Source organism: Onychostruthus taczanowskii, unplaced genomic scaffold, assembly GCF_017590055.1.
Source record: "Onychostruthus taczanowskii isolate IOZ18803 unplaced genomic scaffold, ASM1759005v1 scaffold25, whole genome shotgun sequence".
Taxonomy (NCBI): Eukaryota; Metazoa; Chordata; class Aves; order Passeriformes; family Passeridae; genus Onychostruthus; species Onychostruthus taczanowskii.
The window spans coordinates 8,896,502-8,908,280 of record NW_024499796.1 but is presented as its reverse complement, the minus strand read 5'-3'; positions in this window follow the sequence as shown (position 1 = coordinate 8,908,280).

The window sequence follows — 11,779 nt, the reverse complement described above, 5'->3', positions numbered from 1 at the left end:
TGGAACCACGGCCCCTCACGGAACCATAGCTCCTCACGGAACCACGGCCCCTCACGGAACCACGGCCCCCCACGATCCTCATGGAGCCGCCCCACCTCACGCACCCACAACCATCACGATCCTCATGCCCTCACAGCTCTGCCGCCCTCATCCCCTACCCCATCTTGAGGGGCAGGTGGTGACCAAGGCTGCCAGGGGAGCGCCAGGGTCCAGCCTGTGGGAGTCATGATGGAGAACCATTTTTTTTTTTGGTTAAAAATAGGGTGAACGAGTGTGACTTGAGCTGTGTCCCACTCCAGTGACCTGTCAGGCAGGTCCTTGCTCTCCCAGCCCACAGCCCGGAGGAAATGTGGGGTCTGCAGAGGTTTGGGGAATCAGCTCCTAGGCAGGAGATGGAATTGGGGCTGCTGAACCCCCATCCCCATCCTCACCCACGGAATCACATCCCAGCCTTCCCTTTGGATGCAGGGAAGCACAGAAATGCCAAAGAAATTGCCTCTCCACAAAAGCACCAGCTGTGGGAACCTTTAGGTGCCTGATAGATTCATCTGTACCAAAGCAGTTTTCTTAAGTGCGGGAAGGGTTTAAATTTCTCTCTGTTGTCAGCACAGCTCAAAAAAACATTGGGTTTGTATCAAAAAGTATCAGCAATATTTTTCTTCATGGTATTACAAATAACGTCCTTCAAGATTTGCTGAGTTACTCCCTTCTCACCATCAAAGGATGTCAGACAGTTTTTCAGGCCAAAGCCTGACTTACACATCTTAGTTTCTTGGCAAAAAAGAGAATTTCTTTCCCTGCTTTACATCATGCTCTGTAACAACAGCAATAAATGTGTGACAGGTTCAAGATGTGGGGTTTTTTTGCTGTTAGACACGCTCTTATCTCCCAGCCCTGTCTCCTGCTGTCCACACAGCAAGCAGGGGTCACAAAGCCTTAGGATAGAACCACGGAATATCCTGAGCTGGAAGGAACCCCCAGGATCACTGAGAACAGCCCGTGTCCCTGCACACACTCCCAGCCATCCTCACGGCCTCCTCTGGATGCTCTCTGACAGCTTCAGGTCCTGCTTATCTTGTGGTGCCCAAAGCTCTGTGCAGTTTTGGCCACCGCTGCGTACCAGGCTCGTGACCAGAACCGGATCCTGCAGATTAGCTCACTTGACAAGTGAGTTTTAGGGCTCGTCTGAAAAGTGAAGCTGCATGATTGAGCTTCGAGCCTTTAATGCCTGTGCTGGCCAGATGAATTATCTGCATATCCATCTACTGAAACCATGATTATAAGTTTAGCTGCACAACAGTGATAGCAGACTGACCTTATTCTACCTAATTTTGTTATCATTCTCATAAATTATTTTCCTGCTGCATGTAACTGGTAGATTAAATGAATATTTCAAAATCATTAAAGATTCATTTGGGTCTGTCTTAAAATGTAACGTTTATTTCCCTGTGTCTTCTCAAAGTGCAAGGGGAGGGCATTCTTTGTTTGTGTCACCAGGAAATACGATCTGGTGTCCAAAGGTTATTCCAGCCTCTATCACTCTTCCATATTGAAGGATTGTGTGCAATTAAATTGTCTTTGCAAACAACTTGCTGGTTGTTTAATAATCTCTGTTCGAAGGGTTTGGTTTTCAACACAGTGGTTACAGGCTGTCGATTTGTGGCATTATCATCAGAACAAGCTGCTCTTGTTTTTAGATTAAGAATTAAGGCTGAGTCCAAATCCCCTTATATTTGAGAAGAATGTTTTCATTTTCCTGGTGGATTGGGAAATAGACCTACGGCAGGAACAGAACAGCCCTTGGATTCCTGGAGCAGGAAACTGTGTTGAGGGTGAAGGTGTAGGCAGGAGAAAACTGACCTGCATCTTCCTCTGACATATTTTTCCTTGAGGTAAGAAATGGATCAAATTATCAAACTTATCAGGAACAAAAATATGCTCTAAGAAGGCAGCAGAAAACCCCTACAAAAACAAGCCAGTATCACCTCAACTCCTGAAAGTCTTGGAATAAAAAAATGGGAAAACTATAAAGGGGAGTGCTCTCCTTTCCCAGCCTCTGCTGCACGTGGGATCCTGGCCCTGGAATTACCTCTTGCTCTGCCCCTTTTTCTCCTCTCTGCACCTCGTCCAGTCTAGTTTGGAATGTGCTGTCACTTCTTCCTCTATGGTAATTCCCTAAAACTCTGTCATTGAGGGCATTTGCATGTCCTTAAGTGGAAGCTGAAATTGATGTTTTGGGAAACTTTCTGGGTGATGATGAAGTGGTTTGTCAAGAACTCGGCATCATCCCACACCAGCGTCCTCAAACTTGTCCTGGAGATAAAAAGCCTGCACTTAAAGTGGGAGGGTCACCGGTGGATTGCTAAGTGTGTTTGCCTTTTCCGTGAGAAAATAAATGACTCTCCCATATTCAGCAGCAACAAATTCATCTGTAATTTGCGTGCTGCTTGTTTCTTTCTGTGCTCCACTACTAAACACGCTCCAAGGCTTTTCTTCTGGAAAATGGTAATATATTGCTTTTCTACATGAAATAATTTTCCTATTAGTCTCCTGGATTCCTCACGCACTGAGAGTGGGTGTACACGTGAACTGACACAACTTGTCTTCCAGCAGAGCTCTGAGGTTAATTACTAGCAGGCAATTCCTTTGAGAAATCACCATATTCACACATGACACTCAGTGCAGGTAGCAAAGCTGGACCCTCGTGCTTGTTTGCTGCCATACTGGATAAAAGCCTGGGATTTTGGTTTCTTCCACCTTGTTTCAATTATCAATATTGAGAGACTACAAATAGAATAAGAGTATCAGTTCCCAGAATACCTGATGTCCCCAAGGACGGCAGATCTAAATTAGTGTTGTAAAAAGATATATCTTCTGTAAAAATATAAACGTGCTGTGGCCTGGGACTTACAGGGTCCTGGGTTTGTAGAGGAAGAGTTTCCATTCCTGGAATGGTTTGGGTTTGAAAGGACCTTAAAGATCATTTTGTTCCAAACCCCTGCAGTGGGAGGGACACCTTCCACTATCCCAGGTTTCTCCACGCCCCATCCAACCTGACCTGGAACATTTCCAAGGATGGGCAGCCACAGCTTGTCCTCAGCAGCCAATAAAGGCAGGTGGCTCTCTCTAGGAAGAGATTTTTTGCCTTCAGTCTTGCCCAACAGCTGCTGCCTGTGCTCTGCGGAGCAGTGAGAGAAAACACCCAAATGAATGAACATTTTTATCTCTTATCCTTGCAAAATTTCCAAGGCAGCCATGAGAGCTGGAGACGGCCCCAGCAGAGCAGCGAGCAGCTCATGCACACTCACAGCCCTGGCTGCTTGCAGCTCTCTCCTCAGGGCCCTATTTTCAGCCTGGACTAATTTTGAACCCTGCTGTAGCTGCTTCCCTGTGCTTAGTTCTGCAGGGCCTCGTTTGCCCCGGTGCTGAGCACTTAATATCCCCAGCCAGGATTGACTTAGAGCCTGGGCACATCCCGAGGTCACAGCGTGGAGCCAGGGCTGGCACTGCCTGGGGGGCAGAGGGGTCTGTCTCCTCTGTCAAATTTGGTATCCTAAACATATGCACATACTACAGAGCTCAAAACAAAAATTACATCTCACTAGAAATTCCAGAAGGAAAAGGAGATGTGGTCAAGAAGACATTTAAAATATCTCCTGACTGACTGGAGCCTGAGTCCCATCCCTCGAGGGGGAGTGGAGGGGCTGGCAGCCTCCTCATGCTCTGACAGCTCCACATGTCTTTTCCTACCTTGTCCAAAGTAGTTTCCTGTGACAGCCCATCACAGAGCCAGCCTCAAGGAGCACAGAGCAGGATATTATTCTTAGTAATACTTCAGTGTCACTTCAGTGCCATTCCCAACAGCACAGGAACAGTTTCTGAGGCACAGTGCCGCTGTCAGCAACTCCTTATCTCCACTTCTGTGGAGGATATGCAGTGGCAAGACCTTGTGCATCAGGGAACCACAGGCAATGAGCAGCATTTTTCATGTAAATAAAGAAAACAAATGAAGTGCAGGGAGTAGGGCTCTGTTTCATTCATGCTTTTATATTATTTCAAAGGTAATGTATATGCAACTCAGCTGTTATGCTGATGAGTGCAACAAGTTATTCAGATTTATTTCTTTTTCCGCTGCTTGGAGTGTTTGATGTGTATCAAACCCAAGAAACGGGATGGGGAGGGAGCACAGGCAGCTCTGCTCCTCACAGACAGGGGCTTCCCCACAGCCAGGGACAAGCCCCACCACATTTAAAAGAATACTTGTGTTCAGCACTTATCTTCAAAGTGCTGTGCAAACATTAATTAATGACTCTGTTATTGCCAGGGGGAAGAGCTGGCAGAGGGAGGGGTGGCAGCTCACCCTGCCTGCCTTCCTTGCTGGGAGCCAGAGCTCCCTTCCCCAGCTCCATCCCCAGGCCTCCGCTTAGCTCCAGCAATTACAGCTCTGGAAGTGCTGTGGTGGGTTCTAAGTGCCTGCATCACTAATAGGAGGGGGTTTTGCTTGTGAGATATTTTTATCCATAAGGTTATTTATTTTTAAAGTCCCTGGACTATGTTTAGGATGATAATGGGTCAATAGCATTCACAGCCCAGCAGGTTCTCCTGGGAGTCTCATCCCCCCATGCTTTGTCATTCCTCAGGCAACCCCAAGCAGGGAGACCCCAGGGACGAGCTGGGTGAGGGCTGAAAGGGTTTTGAGTGTTGTCATGATCTAATTAATGAGCAAATGAGATGTTTCTATCTTTACATGTATCTTTATATTCATTAAACCACTTTTAGCAACTGCATCTGGGTAGTGCTCAAACAAATCAGTTTCGATGGGGACTGTTGATTTTTTTTTTCCCCAGATGATTTCTTTCTAAAATGCCTTTTTTTTTCCTAAGGGCACTTCAAGTAAAACTGTATTTACTACAACTGTACAACTATACAAAGACAGAATGACTTATCCCCAACTTTTTCACCACTTAAGCATTGCAGGAAATCAATGAATAAGTGAAAGGCAGGAGAAATGAACAATAAAAAAAATATAATTGCATTACAAAATACAACATCTTTCCCCTGCTCCTGGCTGTGCAAGGTGCAGGAGCCCAGAGCAAGATGGAACATACTCAACATCACCATCCCAATAAATGCCATTGGGATTGCAGAGCAGTACAAGTCCTTGGCACAGGAACAGCCTGGCATCCATCAGCATGGCACCGAGCCCTCCTCTTGCCATGAGCTGGCACGTGGTTATCCTCAAAAACAACATCCTGATCCCCTGCTAGGCATTACCTTTGGGAATTCACAGCCAACTCAGCCAGCCCTTTCCAAAAAGCTGTTACAACATGGTAATTTCACCAAAATGTTCTACATCCATCACACAGAGCGAGGGAACAAAGCCGGGGCCGCCTTGTTCCAGGTCCCCCAGGGGATGCACAAAGGCAAACACTGCCTGCCAGGTCCTGGAAAATCCATCCCAGCCACAGGAGGGATGTACCTGACCCAGCACTTCCCATTCCCTGTGGCAGATTTGAGCTGTGGTCTTGCAATACAGAGGATATTTTGAGGACAGGGCTGTCATTTCTGGATTTCAAGGCTTCTTCCTCCACAAATATAAACCTTGGGCCAGCACAGAAACTCGCTCTGGGTGATTTTGATGTGCTTCAGTCCAGCAAAACCTGCCTCAAAAGCAAAGTAAAGCTTCCCTAATTCCCCCATGGCAGGGCCTGGCGGGGGTGGGCAGTGGCTTCCCACTGCATTTTGCCTCATTCCCATTCAGTATTTTTAGCTCCTGCTCTTCTGGTGGGATGAAGCTCCCAGCTCCCCTTGCTGCCAGTTCTGTGCCACAGCCAAAGCCTTCACCTGGCAGCCCTGTGCCCTCCTGCCCTGCCTGCAGGGAGGTGCCAAGGGAAACACTGCCCTCCTCACCCGCTTGGGCCCCAGCCAGCTTGCACATGCTCCAACACTCTTAAATCTGCAGCCAGAGAAACATGGCAATGTACAAATTAGTCAGAGGAATTGAAACATCTTCATCCTGCTGGTCCAGGTCTTATTTACAGCAAGAGCTTGACGACTGTAAAACTGAGACACCGAGCAGGAAATCAAACCATGCCAGAGCCCCTGATCCACCGGCAGTGAGCTCTGGCTGATGGAACTCAGAGCAGATTCCCAGGATGAGGGGTGGGCAGTGGGCAGCCTGGTTCCCATCCTGGCAGGGATGCCAAAGCCCAGGGGCACACGTTGTGTCCATCCCTGCTGCAGATCTGGGCACAGAGGGGGCCCTGCACGCCCATGAGTGCCCATCCACAGATTCCCCCCACAACCCCTTCCAGTGGCTTTGGCACCTGCCGAGGCTGGCAGAGATGTGGGCAGGACACAGCTCCACATCAGGACGGGTCTGGGTGAGGAGAGTGACCACGGCACCGTGAGCAGTGCCCGGGGATGAACCGCAGCATGGCTCGTGATGGGACCACCCTGCTGAGACAGGGGTGGTGGGTGGCCTCTCTGTCCCCATCCACGGTGCTGCTCACTTGGCCATCAGGGGTGGGTGCTGCCCACACGGGTGGGGCTGTACGGCCCTGGTGCCCCCGTGCTGTGCCATCCCAGCTTTCTCCCCATGCATGCCAAGGCTGCTGCCAGCCCAGCACCCCCCGCTGGGAACCCCTCAGGTTCCAAACCCCGGGGATCAGAACACCCGTGCTGTGCCATCCCAGCTTGCTCCCCATGCATGCCAAGGCTGCTGCCAGCCCAGCACCCCCCTGCCTCAGGTTCCAAACCCCGGGGATCGGAACCGGTTGAGAGCAATCCCTGGGGGTCTCATCACCCCAATCCCCTACCCCTCAGCTGGCCCTGGGATTGGGGTGATGAGACCCCCAGGGCAGCCAGGAGCACGTGGAGAACGGGGTGCTACAAAGGACGCCCCTTTCCATGGGGCTGGGGCTCTGGGTGCCGCTGTCTGTCCTGCTGCGCGGACACACGGCTGCTCCGAGACCCCCAACCGCTCACAGACCCCCGGGAGCAGCCCCTGGCCGGTGAATCCCCGCCACCACTGACTTACCGCCGACCGCCTCCGACATCCTCGCAGCCTCGGGGGTCGCCGGGGGCTCTGGGCAGCTCCCCGTGGCATGGGAGCCCATGGCACGTCCCGGGGCTCAGCTCCGGGGGGCTCGGTGCCCTGCGCTCCCCGGGAAGGGCTGGGGGCAGCGGGGCAGCGCCGCGCTCCCCGGCATCGCTGGCATCACCACGGCAACTGCCGGCTGACTCACGCTCCTGCCGAGTGACATCAGAGATGCGGAGGAGGGGGCCGGGGGCTGCGGGGCGATGCCGGGAGCAGATATTCCGGCTTTGGTTTTGGTTAAAGCTGCAAGGTTTTGTGCGGGGAAAGCGTTCAGGTGCAGCCACGCAAGGCAGTGCCACGCCGGGATCTTGGTTTTTTTTTTTTGTTTTTTTTTTTTTTTTTTGCAAGTGAGCCACGGAGTCAGGAGGGGTGGGAAATGCTGGAGCCCATCGGCTCTGCAAGCTGCACAGTGCTGGTGGCGTGGCGGGACTGGGACAGAGCCAGAGGGACAGATGAGATCCTGCTCCCCCATACTGCCCTTGGACTTCAGTTCTGTTCACAAAGCCCCAGATTAAAGAAACAGTTGAGAAATTACTTCCTTTGGCTTCCCTTGGCACCAGGAATGGGTGAAGGTCTCTCCTTAGAGGGGATGCATTGGGCCCCTCGTGTTCAGGCGCGTTTCTCCTGCACATTCCTCCCTCTGGAACACTGCCCTGCAGTGCCCAGCACTTGTGTCCGGCATGGTGGGAGCTGAAAAGGGACCTCGCTTGGAAACCAGTCAGAAGCAGGCAGGAATGTTTGCTGGGCACACACACAGGGGCTTCAGGACCAGCACAAACCAGTGCTGCACGTACAGACATTTTCAGAGGGATTTGGCAGCACTTTTTCTCAGAGCTGGGCTGTGCAGGGCTTCCTCACGTGCCATCTGGTAGCCACAGCCAGGAGCACTGATGGCTCCATCCCCTCCACTCACAGGCTCTGTTAGACTGAGCCTGATGAGACAGAGGAAGTATTTTTAGTGGGATGAGAGTCCTGCACGAGGCTCTGTGCTGAGCAAGAGCAGCCAGTGAGTGATGCAGCAGCTACATCATCTCCAAAAAATAAACTTTTATCAACCCTCCATGGGAGCAGCCCCCAAGGCATCACAGCCCCAGGCAACACCCTCCACCAGACCCCTCCCGGGGGCTCCTGGGCATCCCTCCTTCCACGAGGCTGGGATCAGGGAACCCAACACTTGGGGCTTTTATTTTTAGCCCAGCAAACTATAAATACAGCCCACGGTAACCCATGGGAATCTGAGTGACTGCTCGGCCCGGGAAGTGACGGCACCAGGGAAGCCGTGGCTGCCAGAGCTGCACCACCAGGGCTCCAGCAGGAAGGGCTCTGTCCTACTTCCAGACACCTGGCCTGGATGGAAATACTTCAAACCACTTATGGATTGTGCTGCACCAGGCACGGGGCTGCTGCAGTGGGGAGAAGGGGCTAGCAGGAGGAGTGGGCTGCTGCTTGTCGCAGGAAAGGAGAGAGGAGGGATGGGGAAGGTGCACTGGAGGCCAAAGCACAGATTGCAGGGGGGGGATTGTGCATTTTTTCTTTTTTTTAGCTGAATGTTCCCAATGTGTGGGAGCAGGGGAGTTAAGTGCCTGTCTGCCAGGAGCAGGGGGGTACAGGCAGAGAGCACCCCGTGATTCATCCCAGGCAGCCTGGCAACCAGCTCCTGTGCAGGGGAAAACACAGATGGAACAGGGACGCTGCAACACTGATCCAACGGCATGGCAAGAGCCAGCTGGTGTCCTCTGAAGGATGATTTTGAAGGTCTGAACTATTCCCTTCTCTTGCACACTTCATGGAGGAGCTGTGCGGGGCTTCTGGGGGTCCAGCAGCTCCCAGGACCTCACCCCCACTAAGGCCATGGGGACAGAGGTAAAATCTAATCCCACGTGCCAAGAAATCCAGAGAGTTGTTCAAAACTCCTCTCCAGCCCTTGCACAGTGGGAAGGGGCTGAGGTTGTGCATGGCAGAAGCAGCAGGGTCAGCACAGCCCTGGGGCTTCACAGTGCCAGGGGTTGTCCTGCACAGCCACATCGAGGAGGAGCTCAATAAATAATTCAAGCAAAGCTGGGGTGTGTGGGAGCTGCTGCGGGCTCGGGACTCCCGGGCACAGATTCCCTGGGGAGCTGCCCTTCCTCAGAGGACAAAAAGAGGTTCACAGCTACATGAATGTGGTTTATGCCCGAGCTACAGCTCATAAAAGCCAAGAAACCACATCATGCATAAGCACAGCAAGTCTGCCATGAATAATTCAGTCTTGGGGTGCAGCAGCAGCCACACACCTGCACAGCCCCAAGAGGCTCCAGCAGCCCTCAGCAGGGATTAGGAGTGAGGCCTCTGGAGCCACTGCTCACATCGTGCACCCAGAGCTGGAACCAGCTCCTGCTCCACGCTGCTTCCCACAGTGGGAGAGCTCCTTATGCAACTGCTGATGGATGGGTAACAAAACCTGCTGGAGAGCTGGGACTCTCCCTGCGACACTGTGGAAGCTGCACTGCTGCATCCCAGGCTGCAGGGTTGGTGCAGGGCACAGCTGGATGTGCTGCTGGAGCCACCAGTGACCCCCTGGCATCACAGCTCTGAACTCAGCCCTTTTAAATGGGCACCAGCTCCTCTGCCAGGCATTTGAATCACAGCCCTGGCTCACAGAGCTGGTCACCTCTCCAGGTTTATTTCAGTCCAGCGTGGTCTGGTCCAGCACATCTCGAGTTACTGGAGTCCCTCCCCCAGCCCCACCAGTGCCCGGATTCCTGGTGACACTGGATCTGCAGGGCTCGGGCTGTGTCCCAGCTCAGGTCACACTCGCTGGCACTCGGACCCAGCTCACACACGTACACTGCAGCCCTGCCCTGCTTCCAGCCATTTTCCAGGAACAACTTCCAGCTCACAAGTCCTACAGTTGAAGTGAAAGCTTTTGAATTACAAGAAAACATAATTTCTCCCTTAATTCTGCTCCAAACCCAATTTCCCTATACCAAATCAGCCCCAGCAGCTTCCAGAGCTGCTGCTTCCTTTGGCCAATTCCTCTTATAATAAAATCAATTTTAAAGAAAGGCATGATCAAGCACAGAGCACATGACAGGATTGTCACCAAGGGGACGGAGCCTGGTTTGAGCTCACTGGGCTGTCAGGGCACAGGAGCTCCCAGGGGAAGCATCTGCTGCTTCCATCTGTTTCACAGAATCACAGAATGGTTTGGATGGGAAGGCACCTTACAGACCATCTTGTTCCACTCCCTGCCACCAGACCAGATTGTTCCAAGCCTCATCCAACCTGGCCTTGAACACTTCCAGGGATGGGGCAGCCACAGCTCCTCTGGGCAGCTGCTGGAACCCTGTCCAGAGGAGCTGATGGGCAATTGTACAATATTCTGCTCTTTTATGGGGCAGTGTGACCATGACCACCAATTCATGAGGGAGAAAGTGAACACAGGGAAGGAGAAAACCCAACCCAACGCTGGGATGGCACCGGCACACCACCCATGGAGCGCTGGGAACCATTCTTGCCACACCGCCGTGCTGTCAGCAATGGCTCACCTTGCCAACACCAAGCTGCTTCTCCACAGCCCAGTGCAACCTGTGCTTCCCTTCCCCGCCCTTTGTGATGGATTTGGGCCCTGCTGGAGGTGGCTCATCCCTGCTGGAGCACCCCGGGACACGTCCCTGCGCCGAGGGCGCACCGGGAGCTGCCAAACACACGCCAATTCCAGCCCCTCCTGTCACTCACACAGCAGCACCTCTTCATTTTTAAGGTGTGGATTTCTGCCCAGACCTGCTGTACCAGTTTAGGTTCACAAGTGTTATTAACTAATGATACATCCCCAAGCTGCTTTAAGGTAATTTTTTTGTTTTAATTGTAAATTAGCAGAGAGCCAAACCTCTGAATTGTCCTGCTGCTGTGCTGTGCATTGCAGCAAACCTGAGTTAGGGCCTGACACCACAACCACCTGCATTTAACACCACCACATTTACCAAGGTGATCTGAACAAGCAGCATTTTGATGTCTCACGCTCTAACCCTCCATCTCTCATGGGACACAATGAAAATCACTCTGAACTCCTCAGCAGTCACTGTAACTGCTACATAAACAGGCTGCTGGCAGGTTCCTTGCCCTGAACATGGAAGAAAATGCTAATTAATTAAAAAACCCAACCGCCAAAAAACCCCAAATGAACTCTACAGATTCTCTCTCCTTTACAGAAATAAGCTCACACATTTACACAACCATCAGTTGCCTCCAAGGTACCCACAGAGAGGGCCAAGGCTTGGAAGTGCTTCCCAATCTCCCACAGCAGCGCTGGCACCACGACAGCCAGATGGGAATTTTGGTTACATCATGTGCAAGTTGCTGCATCCCACCAGCTGCTGCTTGCTGGAGCTGTTTTCCTTAATGAGGGTTCCCTTGTTGGGAAAGAAAAGATTTTAATTTGTCAGTCAACAACTGTCAAGATAAATCCATCTTCAGTGGCACTGGAACATCCCAGGGGATCACCAGATCATGTTTCACAAAGCCCTTGCAATGAATCTCCCCAAGTGCAACTTTTCCTGAAAAATAGAGAAATACCTTCCAGGTGCAAAACCAGCTGCTGAAGCAGGATTTCCTGCACAAACTCTGTATGAGCAGCTCTCATACCCCACTTTCTGAGAAACAATTCCAGCAACCTGCAGGTACAAGGAACACCAAACAATG